The sequence below is a fragment of the Miscanthus floridulus genome, chromosome 10 (genome assembly GCF_019320115.1).
Source record: "Miscanthus floridulus cultivar M001 chromosome 10, ASM1932011v1, whole genome shotgun sequence".
NCBI classification, from domain to species: Eukaryota; Viridiplantae; Streptophyta; class Magnoliopsida; order Poales; family Poaceae; genus Miscanthus; species Miscanthus floridulus.
In genome coordinates, this window is record NC_089589.1 from 73771432 (window position 1) to 73786050 (window position 14619).

Here is a 14619-nt window from a genome sequence, read left to right on the forward strand (position 1 = left end):
ACTTGAAAGGTCCTAATGGCTAGAGGGGGGGTGAATAGCCTAATAAAAATTTCTACAATAACACTTAACAAAATGGTTAGACAATTATGAGGCGAAGCAAGTGTTGCGCTAGCCTACTCAAAATGCAAGCCACCTACCACAATTCTAGTTTAGATAGTATCTATTCACACAATAGCTATGACACTACCCTATGTTAGTATGCTCTCAAAGGCTAACTAAAGAGTCACAACAACCAAGCAAGCAAGCTCTCACAAATAGCTACACTAAAGAGCTTGACAACTAGTTTGCGGTAATGTAAAGAGAGTGATCAAGAAGGTCATACCGCCGTGTAGATGAAGGAACCAATCAATCACAAGGATGAATCAATGATGAACACAATGATTTTTTACCGAGGTTCACTTGCTTGCTGGCAAGCTACTCCTCGTTGTGGTGATTCACTCACTTGGAGGTTCACGCGCTAATTGGCATCACATGCCAAACCCCCAATAGGGTGCCACACAACCAACACAAGATGACGATCACACAAGCCATGAGCAATCCACTAAAGTACCTTTTGGCTCTCCACCAGGGAAAGGTCAAGAACCCCTCACAATCACCATGATCGGAGCCGGAGACAATCACCAACCTCCGCTCGACGATCCTCACTGCTCCAAGCTGTCTAGAGTAACAAGTGAATCCCACAGCGAAACATGAACACCAAGTGCCTCTAGATGCAAACACTCAAGCAATGCACTTGGATTCTCTCCCAATCTCACAAAGATGATGAATCAATGATGGAGATGAGTGGGAGGGCTTTGGCTAAGCTCACAAGGTTGCTATGTCAATGCAAATGGCCAAGAGAGTGAGCTTGAGCCGGCCATGGGGCTCAAATAGAAGCCCCCATGAAATAGAGCCGTTGTACCCCTTCACTGGGCACAACGAGGGGTGACCGGACGCTCCGGTCCGATCGACCGGACGCTGGCCCTCAGCGTTTGGTCACATGATACACACCATGTGTCCCCTGCTTCAAACACTATTTGTCAGATTTCCAACGGTCATCTGTTGACCAGACACAGCTCACAAACTGATCGGACGCTCAGCCTCCAGCGTCCGGTCGTTTCCACTAAGGTTCTAGAAACAAATTTCTTCGACCGGACATGCCCAGTCATGCTTGACCGGACCCTGCCAGCGTCCGGTGTCACAGTGACTTTCTTCTATGCTGCCCGACAATAGGACCAGACGCTGGACCCCAGCGTTCGGTCAGTCCAAGACCCAGCGTCCGGTCGTTTGACCGACACCAGCGTCTTCGCTGCCACACTTGACCGGACGCGCCGGTCCTTCTGAGACCAGTGTCCGGTCACTCAGTGACCAGCAAGACTAACTCCTTTTCACCTCTAACTTCTTTACGCTTGCTCAAATGTGCCAACCACCAGGTGTATCACCTTGTGCACATGTGATAGCATATTTTCACAAACATTTTCAAGGGTGTTAGCACTCCACTAGATCCTAAATGCATATGCAATGAGTTAGAGCATCTAGTGGCACTTTGATAACCACATTCCGATACGAGTTTCACCCCTCTTAATAGTATGGCTATCAAACCTAAATGTGATCACACTCTCTAAGTGTCTTGATCACCAAAACAAAAAAGCTTCTACAATTTATACCTTTTGCCTTGAGCTTTTTGTTTTTCTCTTTGTTCTTTTCAAGTCCAAGCACTTGATCATCAACATGGCATCGTCATCTTCATGTCATGATCTTCATTTGCTTCACCACTTGGAATGTGCTACCTATCTCATGATCACTTTGATAAACTAGGTTATCACTTAGGGTTTCATCAATTCACCAAAACCAAACTAGAGCTTTCAGCGGGGGGAGGGGTTAGCGCGGGGTTGAAATAACTTTGGAAAATTTCACCCCGTGCCTTGCTTTTATCCCACTAGTTCATCACTGCCGGTTGCAAGGTCTAAACAGACAGTGATGAGGCAATATCACTACCGGGCCATTCCTGGACTCGATAGTGATGGGGGTGTAGCGGTTAGAGGTTAAGTAGAATATCTTTTTCCTTTCTTTCGAAATCCTCTTACTGGCTCAATAGTTAAGATTGTGCAATATAGCCCCCGATACCCGTGTTCGAGTCCTAGGTGGCCCAATTTTTTTAGTTTAATTTTATAAATTATTAAGCGCTCTAAAAGGTCAAAAAAATTAGCCTCGACACACCTCCTATACTAGCGCAGCGGTTAAGACTCAGAACTCTGTTCCCCGAGACCCAAGCTCGAACCCGAGGGCTGGCACAATTCTTTAAATTTTTTATAAATCACTGCCGGTTTTCAATATGAACCGACAGTGATAACCAACATCACTGTCGGTTTCATCTCATCACTGTCGGTTTTTTAAAACCGACAGTGATGTTTATATATAAAAAAAAAATCCTTTTATATACTGAATAAATAGAAGCATGTGTATTCCTATGTCGAAATGGCTTAAAATTTTTTTGGCAAGCATGTACACCCAAATTAAGACCCCACACAGGATCTTAGGTTTTTCTGATCAGTTTTTTTATTTATTATATTTTTCTGTGTGCTGAATGAGACAAAAGAGGGTGAATTTCATCTTGGACCCAATAGATTTTTCATCGACCTCCAGAAAATTCTTATCCCTAGGGCACATGAGAGTCTGTGTAAAAGTTTGGCACCATTCCAGATCTTTTCATGGGTAGACTCTGTTCAACCTATAATTAATAGGTGACGTCGTGCGGAAATTCAATTAAACCTCAGAAAGTAGCAAACCATCTTCGGAAAATCCCAAACTTGGTGTTTTCTTCACCCGTGGGATGTGCAAGCCTAAGAAAAAGTTTAAGACCAATACGACACCGGAATGCATATGAACCACAGAAACCTTGATAACCTATGTGTATAGTCATGGCTCGATGAAAGGGCTCATGTACCTCTGTGAAGCATGTATACTCCGCCTATGTCTAAATGGATTGAAATTTTTTTGGCAAGCATATATACCCAAATTAAGGCCCCACACAAGATATTAGGTGTTTTTGATTATTTTTTTATTAATATATTTTTCTCTGTGCGGAATGAGACAAAAGAGGGTGAATTACATCTTGGACCCAATAGATTTTTTCATCGATCTCCACAAAATTCTTATCCCTAGGGAACATGAGAGCCTGTGTAAAAGGTTGGCACCATTCTGAATCTTTTCGTGGGTAGACTCAGTTCAACCTATAATTAATCGGTGTCATCACATGGAAATTCAATTAAACCTTAGGAAGTAGCAAACCATCTCCGAAAAATCCCAAACTTGGTGTTTCCTTCACCCGTGTCACGTGCAAGCCTGAGAATAATTTTGAGACCAATGCGACACCGGAATGTATATTTCTAGTTGCCCAACAAATGTTACACGAATTACATGCATAACAATAATTAAACACACAAGCCATACAAATTAAAATTAGAGCCCAATTAAACTACAACCTTGCAAATCTTGCTAAATAAACATTAATTACTATCGGAATCACTGCCAGGATCGATCAGGCCACGCACACTAATATGCCTCTGTAGCCATATATGGTAATTGATGTCACAGATTATGTATCCGCTTGTATCGATGATGGTCAATGCCCGTATGAGTGCACTCTCTTGTGCCTCACAATACCGAAAGAATGGTAGGCCATAGATGTAACCTACTGAACGACCACCGCCCCTGTTAGTAATCCTTATACAGTACTGGCGTCCTTCTATAGTGAGCTGGCCGAGGTTTCCATTGCAGAAGTCCCAATCGTACCCGAGTTGCTTCATAGCTTGGTCTAGAACGGCCCACAAACTACATGCAGCATAGGTAAGGTCCTAGAGCGCAATCTGCATGCGGAGAAAAAGAACAAAAATAGAGAATGTTATTACAATAATAAACAACAAATAACCACGACTTAGGTATAAGTGACCATTTTACCACATCCGCACGGTTGTAGCCCGCAAACCATTCGCTTGCTTGCGGGACGGGGAAATCACCAGCGTTCAAAGCAAGTGCCTTGAAGTGCAAGAAATCAGGCACATCATAGCAAACACGTCAAGATGCCTCTAAACAGAAGCGCACGTCCCTGAATTGGGCGCTTATCACATCCGGGCTCTGTCTTTCCATCTTGTGGATAAGGTTCCGATGATTTGCACCCCTCAAAGGGATGGAAAAACTGAGTTCACACATCCATAGCCGACCACTTGCATTAGATGTCGTGTTCTCGACGATGTCCGAGATAAAGAACTAGCTAAGTGTTGTTCGCAGCCAATCTATTAGGGATATAGTCTATGACATATATGTATGCAACAATGATATTAAACTAATTACACTTATTTGTTAGCATAAAAAAACAAAAGATGTTGGAAAATATTTCATACAATAGCTAAAACAGGGAATCGCGGAATAGACACATTAGGAGCGAATGGCTCATTGCCAGGGTGGAAACCTGGTTCTTGTGGTGGGGGAGGTCTGTTGTTCATGCCACCTGATCGATAAAATGCAAAAAAAAAAATATGAACATAAAATATATGCACAAAAAATTCTTCTAAGTAAAATGTGGCAACATAATTAAATATAGATTGAATGCAAGGTATAAAAATATATAAAAATGTAGAATGCAAAGAAACATGAATATAAATATAGAACAAATGAATATAGATAGTGATGAGGACATGACCTCCATACATATGACCATGCTTGGAGAACCATATGGAGACCAAGGAGATCAGCGAGGGTGTCCTAAGCATGAAGGAGGCCCAAAGCTCATCCAGTTCGAGTCACCAAGGTGGAGGCCCAAATCAAGTTCGAGTCCATCTCGGCCTCCAGGATTAGTCTGCCTTAAACTGGTCACCCAGGACGCATCCAGACTCCGTTTTCGATGATCCACATATGGATGGAAAGCTAATTGGATAAGGAAGCCAACCCAATTGGTCTCACATCAAAATCCCTTCGGAATCAACAGGAATTGTCGAAACAAGTCAACATCCAGAATCTGTCAGGGTGCTGCGACACCGTCTTTTGATCCGTTGGACCGTGTATTGTGTTTGGGCCCATTAGGGGGCGCGTCCAGGGGGGTGACGCCCAAGACTCTATAAATACCAGCCATCACTCTCCTTAGGGTTTGGGTTTTGTTTAGTTCTTGATTTCCTCGTGAAACAGACATCGTTTTGCTGCAACTGTCGCCGCCAAGGCCGCTTGCTGTGAACCAGGGCCCCAGTTCTTGATCTTGTTCGCCTGTGGCGATTAGTCCTTTCGAATAAAGACTTGAACTCTTTCTCGTTATCATAAGCCTCATATTTATTTGCAATTTCAGATTGCGTTTATCTCGTTCTTGTTTGTGTTCTCGATTCGCTTGCAAAAAAGCCTTCTCGGCGAGGTCAATCGCGTTCGCGTGGTTGATAACCAACGGAACTATGGTGTAATGGTTGCGGGGGTCCGAATCAGTCTTGGTTTGAGGCCTAGATCATGAATGTTGAGTCTCCACCAATCGACGCTATCATACCTTTCGGAAGATCGTGCCTAGTCTACATATGAAGCATCTCAAAAGAATTAAGCTTTTTCATTACGAGATGATAGCGTTCCCCACGCTCGCTCTTAGTTCCCTCATGGAGCGCACAAATGTTCGACCATAGTGCATGGGCGTCCTTGTGGTTCCTCATCCGGTTAAACACATCTTTGCAAAGGCCTCTAAAGATGGTGTTTCTTGCCTTTGCATTCCATTTTTCGTAGTTCACTTCATCGCCTTGAAGGTGTGTGGGATCCCTAGGTTTTGGGAAACCTTGAGAGGCGGCTCTAAGAATTCCAACATCTAGAGCTTCTAAATACATCTCCATGTTGATTTTCCAATACAGAAAATCATCTCCCTCAAAGATAGGTGGAGGTCCATCCTCGTGGGACATCTTTCTATAGGCGGTTAAGCCTAAATACGTGAGCACGAGGCTCTAATACCAATTGAAAGGATCAAGATGCCCAAGAGGGGGGGGGGGGTGAATTGGGCTAATTCTAAAATTCTTTCAATAATTAAACCCTACACTTAGCCCACTTCACCCCTTGTGCCTAGAAAGTGTTGCTAATGCTCTACCGCACAAAAGTTTTGCAACCTAAGTTCCAAACCTACTCTAGCATGGCAATTCTTATGAATGTAAAGACAAAAATTGAATTGCTCAACGTAAATGCTCAAAGTAAAGAGAGAAGGAGGAACACGGCAATGTTTTGCTGAGGTATCAGAGAGTCACCACTCCCCACTAGTCCTTGTTGGAGCACCCGCGCAAGGGTGTAGCTCCCCCTTGATCTGCGCAAGGATCAAGTGCTCTCTACGGGTTGATTCTTTGACACTCCGTCGTGGTGAATCACCCACAACCGCTCACAACTTGAGTTGGGTCATCCACAAGCTCCACTGGATGATCACTAAACTCCCAATCACCAGCAAGCCGTCTAGGTGATGGCGATCACCAAGAATAACAAGCAAGAACTCTCACTTGACCACAACAAGCCTAATGAGAAGGGTGGATGCACACTTGCTACTCTCTTTTTGCTAATGAGGACTTAATCTTGGATTTTTAAATCTCAATCACCTCACTAGGCTCTTGCTCTTCTTGGCACTCTCAAGGGTGTTTCTTAGCTGTTGAAATGGGCAAGAGGACTCCCTCAAATGAATAGAGGAAGTATTTATACACCCTCATTCAAAATGAACCATTATGTGCCTCTATGGGGTGACCAGATGCTCCAGTTAGTTCTCGCCGCTACTAAGCCATTAAGTTGTGACCGGACTCTGACCAGTGTCCGGTCAGCACTGACCGGACACGTCCGGGCATGAAAACTGCTCTCGGAACCTTACTGGAGTTGACCGGATGCTAGCACCCAACGTTCGGTCGCTTTTCACTCAGCGTCCGGTCCCACCAGACAACTTTTGCTTGATCAAATGAACTGACCGGACTCTACTGCCAGCGTCAGGTCACACCGAAACCAACGTTCGATCAACATTTGACCCTCCATTCACTTTTAGCTCACAATCATATGTGAATGAAGTTTTCTCCAATTGATCTTAGGGCTACTTAGGAGCTACCTAGTGCTAGATTTGATAAGTGTGCACCACACCTAACCCACTAGGCTCACCTAGGTCAAGCTACTAGTCCATACCCCCCTTAATAGTATGGCCAAAGGAAAAACAAAGTCCTAAACTACTCTAAGTGTCTCTTCAACACCAAACAACACTTAGAACTAGTCCATCCTTAACCTTGTCGTCCATCCTTTGTAAACCGAAATGATTTCCATCGTAGGGGCATGACAACCATGACTGTCCAATCAATTGCCATTACTATGACCTAACTTAATTGCATCTGCAAAACACATGTTAGTCACAATAATCTCGTATTGTCATTAATCACCAAAACCCAACTAGGGGCCTAGATGCTTTCATGTACACCATTGTCTTGATTCCATGCACATCACTAAAAACGAGTGCGCTAACACGCTTAACACCTTGATGGACACTGGGGGGACATCGAAAGATTCACTAGCCACACGCCTAGACATGCAACACTTAGGAATCAAGAAAGAGTTGCATCCCATGGAGCTAGAGAATGGCCAGTATGAACTTCCGGTTGCATCATGGACATTGAAGTAGAAAGAAAAGCGTGTGCTTATTTCTTTCTTCGATAAACTCAATGTCCCGATGGGCTACTGTGTGAACCCAAAGAGGCTAGTGAACATCAGAGAACTCAAGTTCAACTATGGCCCTATGAAGGCCCATGACTATCATGTCATTATCACTCAGCTGCTCCTTGTTGCCCTCGTGGTATCCTCCTCCCAAAGGTCCGCACCCCAATCATAAAGCTATGGTCGATCTTCAACATGATCTCAAAAAAGGTCATTGATGTGTCCATGCTAGAGCAGCTATAGTGGGACATAGCCAAAACTCTCATTAGGCTTGAGATGCATTTCCCGCCAACTTACTTTGATATCTCATTGCATCTGCTCATTCATCTTGTTGACCAAATTAGAGCCCTTGGCCCAATGTACCTTCCTCAGATGTTCCCTTTCGAAAGATTGATGAAAGTTTTTAGGAGGTATGTTAGGAACAGATTCAGGCCAAAAGGGGCATGGTTGAAGGATGGTCAACGGAGGAGGCCATTGAGTTCTGCATATATTATCTACACATCAAAAGGGTCGAAGTTCTAGAATCTCATCACGAGGGAAGACTACGTGGCAAAGGAATGATCGAGGAGAAATCTGTTACAGTAGATGACCCTATTTCTTTGAGACAGGCATAGTTCATTGTTCTCCAGCAAGCCGAGGGTGTGATGCCATACATTGACAAGCATAGGCAATCGCTGCAAGCTCTGTATCTGAGCAGGTCACAGGCTTGGCTAGATAAAAAACATAAGGAGGAATTTGTCAACTAGTTGCGATGCCGCTTGCTTGGAATAAAGTTGGGTAATCAACTGGATGTCTTAGCCAAGGGACCTTCGAGTACATATCTTAAGTACCAAGGGTATGCGATCAATGGATTCACATTTTACACAAAAAAGCAAGATGGAAAGATCACATACCAAAATTGTGGTGTTCGTTTTGATGCTCATGACGAAAATGGCAACGTGCAAGCGACATACTATGGTTTCATAGAGGAGATATGGGAGCTAGCCTATGGTCTGTTGAAGGCAGCTCTTTTTCGCTACCAGTGGGTCTGGCTCAAGGAAATCAACACTGACAACGAAGGGTTCACTACCGTTGATCCCACTAAGACCGCATACAGAGACAACCCCTTTATCCTTGCAAGAGATGTTATGCAAGTCTTCTATGCAAGGGACAACAAGACAAAAGGAAGGCTAAAAGTAGTCCTAGAAGGGAAAAGGAAGATTGTCGGTGTCGATGGAGTGACGGACGAAGAAGACTACAGGGGCTATCAGGAAATGCCTCCATTCGGGGCGAACGTACCCCTACCTATCCTTCAAGAGGGTGACGAACCTACTTACGTACGGCTTGATCACAACGAGGCCCTCATTGTTGATGCACCTAAAGATAGTTAGATTATTATTAACTATGTAATCATTATTCGGACGTTGTTCACCAACTATGTAATCTAATTTATATTTTGTGCGCTTCTCTAAAATTAAATAATTGACTATGTAATCAAATATTGAGATGATGTTCAGAAACACTATTATTTGATAATTATAGACCATTAATTAATTATCATGGAATTAAATAATCGAGACACAAATATTCATATTATTTTACAATAAATTATATGTATTTACATGCACTAAATGGATAAAAGAAAAACATAACCTAAACTAACGTAATCCCTAATGCTAGCGCAGTGGTTAAGGCCCTATAATCTGGACCTCGAATTAATTAACTCTCGTTCAGGGGATAAAACAAAAAAGAAAACGTACCTTGACGTACTCCCTATCATAGCGGAGTGGTAAAAGCCAGCTACTGTGAAGCCCGCGCCTTTGGTTCGAATCCTAGGTGTGGCAAACTTTTTTTATATTTTTACAGAACTAAATGAACCTCAACTTAAACTATAAAAATGATAACAAAATGTTTCCTAACATAAATCCTCCTTTAACGCAGTGGTTAAGCCACTAATCCCCCTTTCTCGCTCCCTCGGTTTGAAACCCAGGCGGGACAAATTTTTTTATTTTTTTATCCAGAGCCCGCGGCAGTGGCTCTGATTTCAAAAAAATAAAAGCTGAACGCCTGCGGCAGCGGCAGCTTTGCCAGGCCTATCACTGTTGGTTTTTCATAAAAACCGACAGTGATACATGGAATCACTGCCGGTTCTAAAAACCAGCACTAATGACCCCTATCACTGCTGATTTTTTATCAAAACCGACAGTGATAAGAATATTCCCTCTATGGGCCAGCAGTGCTCCCACTAATGACCACAGCAGGAGCACTGCTCCCACCTACCACGACAGCTAGCCTATAAAATGGCGCCCTGGTAGGGACCCTCTCCATGGCTTGTTGGTTTTAGCCAGGGCTTATTAACCATGACATAGTGTTTTCCTCTTACAACAAACCAGCACTAGCCGAGCTTATCAGCCTAGAAACCAACCAGCGAATAGGTTGTCTGTTTGTTTGCTATTTATTTCTCCAGATCGTTCTCTGCTTGCAAGTTTCCACATACATGGCCTCTCTGTGGGAGAAAGCCCTCCACGTACAGATATCGTTATGCATCATAGCCCACCAAAATGGTGCACACAAAAGGTACTAGAAGAATGCAACTGGAGATAGAGCAAAGCCAAAGATTGGAGACGTCGCGAGGTTCACAGAGCCATCCATTGTGGTGCGCTCTGGACTGTATGTCTAGAGAGACATGACATCCTCCATGCTTGGCCTACTTGGTGTGCTCTGGGCAATTTCCTGTCCTGGAGCGGCATTGGTTCATCGGTGCGGTGCCGAGCTGAATCCGGTGTGCTCTTGCTCTGGACTGTACCAAGAAAAAGGCCATATACAACAGAGACATGGATTCATCAATGCCACCTTGTCATCTCCAACCGGTATAGCTCGTAGACCACCTCGGCGCTGCTATTTGACCCTAGTTGGTGCTAGAAGAATGCTACTGAGGTGGTTAAATTATAATGTGTTGATACACATTGATTGTAACATTGACCTGTACGCAAATAGGTCTTTGTTATCGTATATGGAATTTTAGTGTAAGGTCTTTGTTATTGTATATGTAATTTATTTCTAATATTTTTGATATTTTTATGTATTTATGTACTCTATCTAAATAAATATATCGTTGTTGTTCACTACGTCAGATATGGTTTTTAGGGGCGGCTAATAAGCATTTGTAGGGGCAGTTCGGCCAGCCATCCCTACCATACCGTCTCTACAAATCATGCACTTGTAGGGGCGAAGGTGGCTGGTCTTACCAGCCGCCCCTACAAATCGATTTGTAGGGGCGGTTGGTACTGTAGCATCCCCTACAAATCGATTTATAGGGGCGGTCTGGGAACACCAGCCGCCCCTACAAATCGATTTGTAGGGGTAGCTACAGTACCAACCGTTCCTACAAATAATTTTTCCGCAAAAAAAAATTTAAATTTACAATTCAAATTCGACCAGAACATATATTTTTCATGCACAACGCCATCATGACTTTTCTTCTTCTGTGATTGTACTGAAACTCAATGACAATACACATTTATTTATACCAGATTATAACAAATATTCCATGACAATACACGGTGCAAATTATTGTGCTTGCTGTTCATTTAAACTATGAGACTGCACATAGGTATATGAAAAGTAATGTGAAAACCAATCTTCGCTCGATGCAAGTAACACAAGAGAGAACAAGACACACCTAGGCAGACTGAACAGAGAAGGAAGAAGAAAGGTCCCGACAAGCTCTTTCATTCCACCATCATCCTCGTCAGGTTCAGGAAGCCCAGATCTCCTCTTGTCAACCCAGATCTCCTCTTGGTGGTGCTGACCACTTGTGACCACAGACTCACAGCTTGTGTCTGTGGTCGCAGCAGAAAGCTACAAACATCATAACACACAGTATTAGATGTTGAAGCATGCAACCAGGTGCACATCAAAAGTTACATAAAACAGCACATTCACTTCCTCATGAAACTTGGCTTCAGAAACTTTAGAAATTGCATGTGTCACTAATAGGCTGACCAAAATGTAATGTTGATGAAACTTTAGGCATTGAAACTCTGTGAAGCATGCAAATATAGATCGAATGAGAACTCATCTATTCTACTTCTCTCTGATCTCTATAATTTAGAAGACAACCATCTCAATTGCTATTTGCTCATCTCAAGTAACAAAAGAAAAAGAAGATCAATAAATTACTGCATGTGACAACTATGCTTCATCAAAAAATAACAGACACTGCATATAGATGTGGTTTTACTCCTAAATCCATCAAGTTTATACTAGATACATGACATCTTAAGAGACGACTGATTAGATGAGTTTATCTTAGCGATATACACACATGTAGTTGTGCCTAGGACACCAAAAAGATCTATGAGCAATATCAAACAGGATAATTGTTAATGGCATGCATTGCCTTTCGTTTTCCTCATTTAAGGCGTGTAAGATGGAGCTCCCACAAGCTGTAGCATGCATGAATCATGATTCATGGCATCTAGTGTCTTTCTAAAAACAAAATAGGAAAAAGAAGAGGAGAAGCGTACCATTAGGCATTCTGGCAAGTCATCGTCCTATGTCCTCATGTGAGTCTGCATATATGTAAAGAGCTACTCATTAGGCATTTCCAGTCTAACTAGAATCTGAGCATGTAAATTTGAAGTCAGGTATCTGTTTTGAAGCTAACTGACTTGAGCTTCTGGTAGTTACAGTTCATACTTTGATTCATATATGCCTACCAACTTCTAAACAATAACAGATGTAACAAAATTTATAGCTAGAAATGGAGGACTTGGGTGTTCACCTCCATCACCAAATGGCATGAGGACTCCTTGCCTGTGGCAAGTCAAGCAAGGGCTACCACTGCAGCTGCCATAGTTGAGGGCCAGAATGAGAGCTGCTTATGGTTCCAAAGTGAGAGGAAAGCCAGGTAGTTTTGCCAGGTCCGCTACCCTATCATCTGCATTTGTAGCCTTTGGATAGAACCTGCAACATTGGAACAGAATGGTGTTAGTCTCTCATTACTTTATTTGCAACTGAATAGATGAGAAAGCAGGAAGTTCGTGGTACCATAGGAAATGGTGACTTGTTGTGACAAAACACTTGAAGTTGAGGACCTCCTGAACCAGCCACTCCATGGCAACAACCTCACTCTAGCTGTAGGTATCAAGTCAACTAAAAAATGCTAACTAGTATGCTCAATGCCTTTATCATAGATAACATCACAATCAGGAAACCCAAATTTATGTCCCGGAAAAAAGAAACTTCTAAAATATTCACCTTGTGAACACTTCTAAACGCAAGTTGCACAAATACCAAGTATCGGAAGGAACAAATGACGGATGGTTTTGCTTTAAAAAACAAACAAATGACAAATGGAAATGCATGTAAACCATTGCCACATGCAGATACAGTTTAGATTCATAATATGATTCAATAGTAAAATAGTTCTACTAAATCAAACCATCTCATCTGCCCTGCTAAAGCCTGTCAAAGACCCAAGGCACATTTCAGCGGTAGTCATGCAAATGGATAAAACATAGCTTATGATTAGCAAATATCCTATGAGGCAATGTTAGAACCAACTCAAATTAAAGGAGGAGCTCACTCACTCAAAGTGCTACTGATTACACATCAGTTGCTACTAAACATTAATTCTGTGGAAATCTAATTAGGAAATCTGACACCATGGAATCACCAACTAATATCAATAGTTTTACTGAAATTGAGCATACAAGGGAACTAGATCTACTCATCCCCCACTTCTCCGAAGCAAGTCCCTAGAGCCATCTTGAAGTCCCTAGCGCCAAATCATCCCTTGATCTACTCCTCCCCTTCTCCATTGGATCTGCAGCTAGAGATCGAAATCAAAGCCAAATACACTAGATCTGCAGCATGCATATCGAAATCAAAGCCAAACCAATGGATTAGGGAGGACAGAAACCTACTCGTGGAGCACCACTGCTGTCCTAGATCTGCCACCACTATAGGGCTAGGACACACTGCCGCTGTCGGATTCGCACATGGACGTGCCCGTCGGTGGAGCCCCTGCAGCTGGATCTGGTGGAGGCAGTGGAGGTCGAGCAACACCAACATCGCTCGCTGTATCAGAGCCGTATCTGGTGCGGCCCCATTGGATCTGACTCCTCACCATAGATCCGCCTCCTTCGTTGTCGGCGTGCCCTCCGTAGCTGTTGTTCGCCGGATCCACTGGGGAAGAGGAGGGAGGGAGGGCTCGGGAGAGCGGATCCACCCCAGAGAAGGAGATCCATGTGGCCTCATGCCAGATCAGCACCGCCCATGCATGGAGATGGCCGCGTTGGTCGACAGCCGCCCTACTTCGCACCACCCCTGCCCGGTGTGGGCCGCGTCGGAGGAGGTGCCAAGAGTCATCGCAGCAGCAGCCACCGGGGCCAGTCCCTCGCCGCTACCTACGCGTGCCAGTGGCCATCGCCCTGTCAGCGTCGGGAGAGGGAAGGAGGGAGAAAGCGAAGAGAACAGACAGAGGGGTGAGAAAAAGCCTCTGGAATGAGGAGCTAAAGCCGAGTATTTATTCATTGGAGCATTTGTAGGGGCGGCTGGTTATTGAGCCACCCCTATAAATCTCAACATCGGGGGCGGCTGGTGAGTGAGCTGCCCCTACAAATCTGACCCATTTGTAGGGGTGGCTCGTATGACCAGCTGCCCCTGTTGTTCCACTTGGATCTACCAACCTATCTCATATCACATCTCATGACAAAGGTTAGTACTTAGGTTTCATCAATTATCCAAAACCAAACTAGGGCTTTCAACTGGGGACATTACAAAAGGAAGACACCAGCAGAGGATGTTTTCCGTTGCAACCGCGTCCTACTTGGCCTATAGACGGGAGGTGGACTACAAAGGACTCAATGAGGGTATATAGTCACCGTCGTGATCTACCATCAGCCCAGAATGCAGGGTGCATCTACAAGTTACCAGAGTCTAAGCACCACGCTTACACCATAATTACTACTT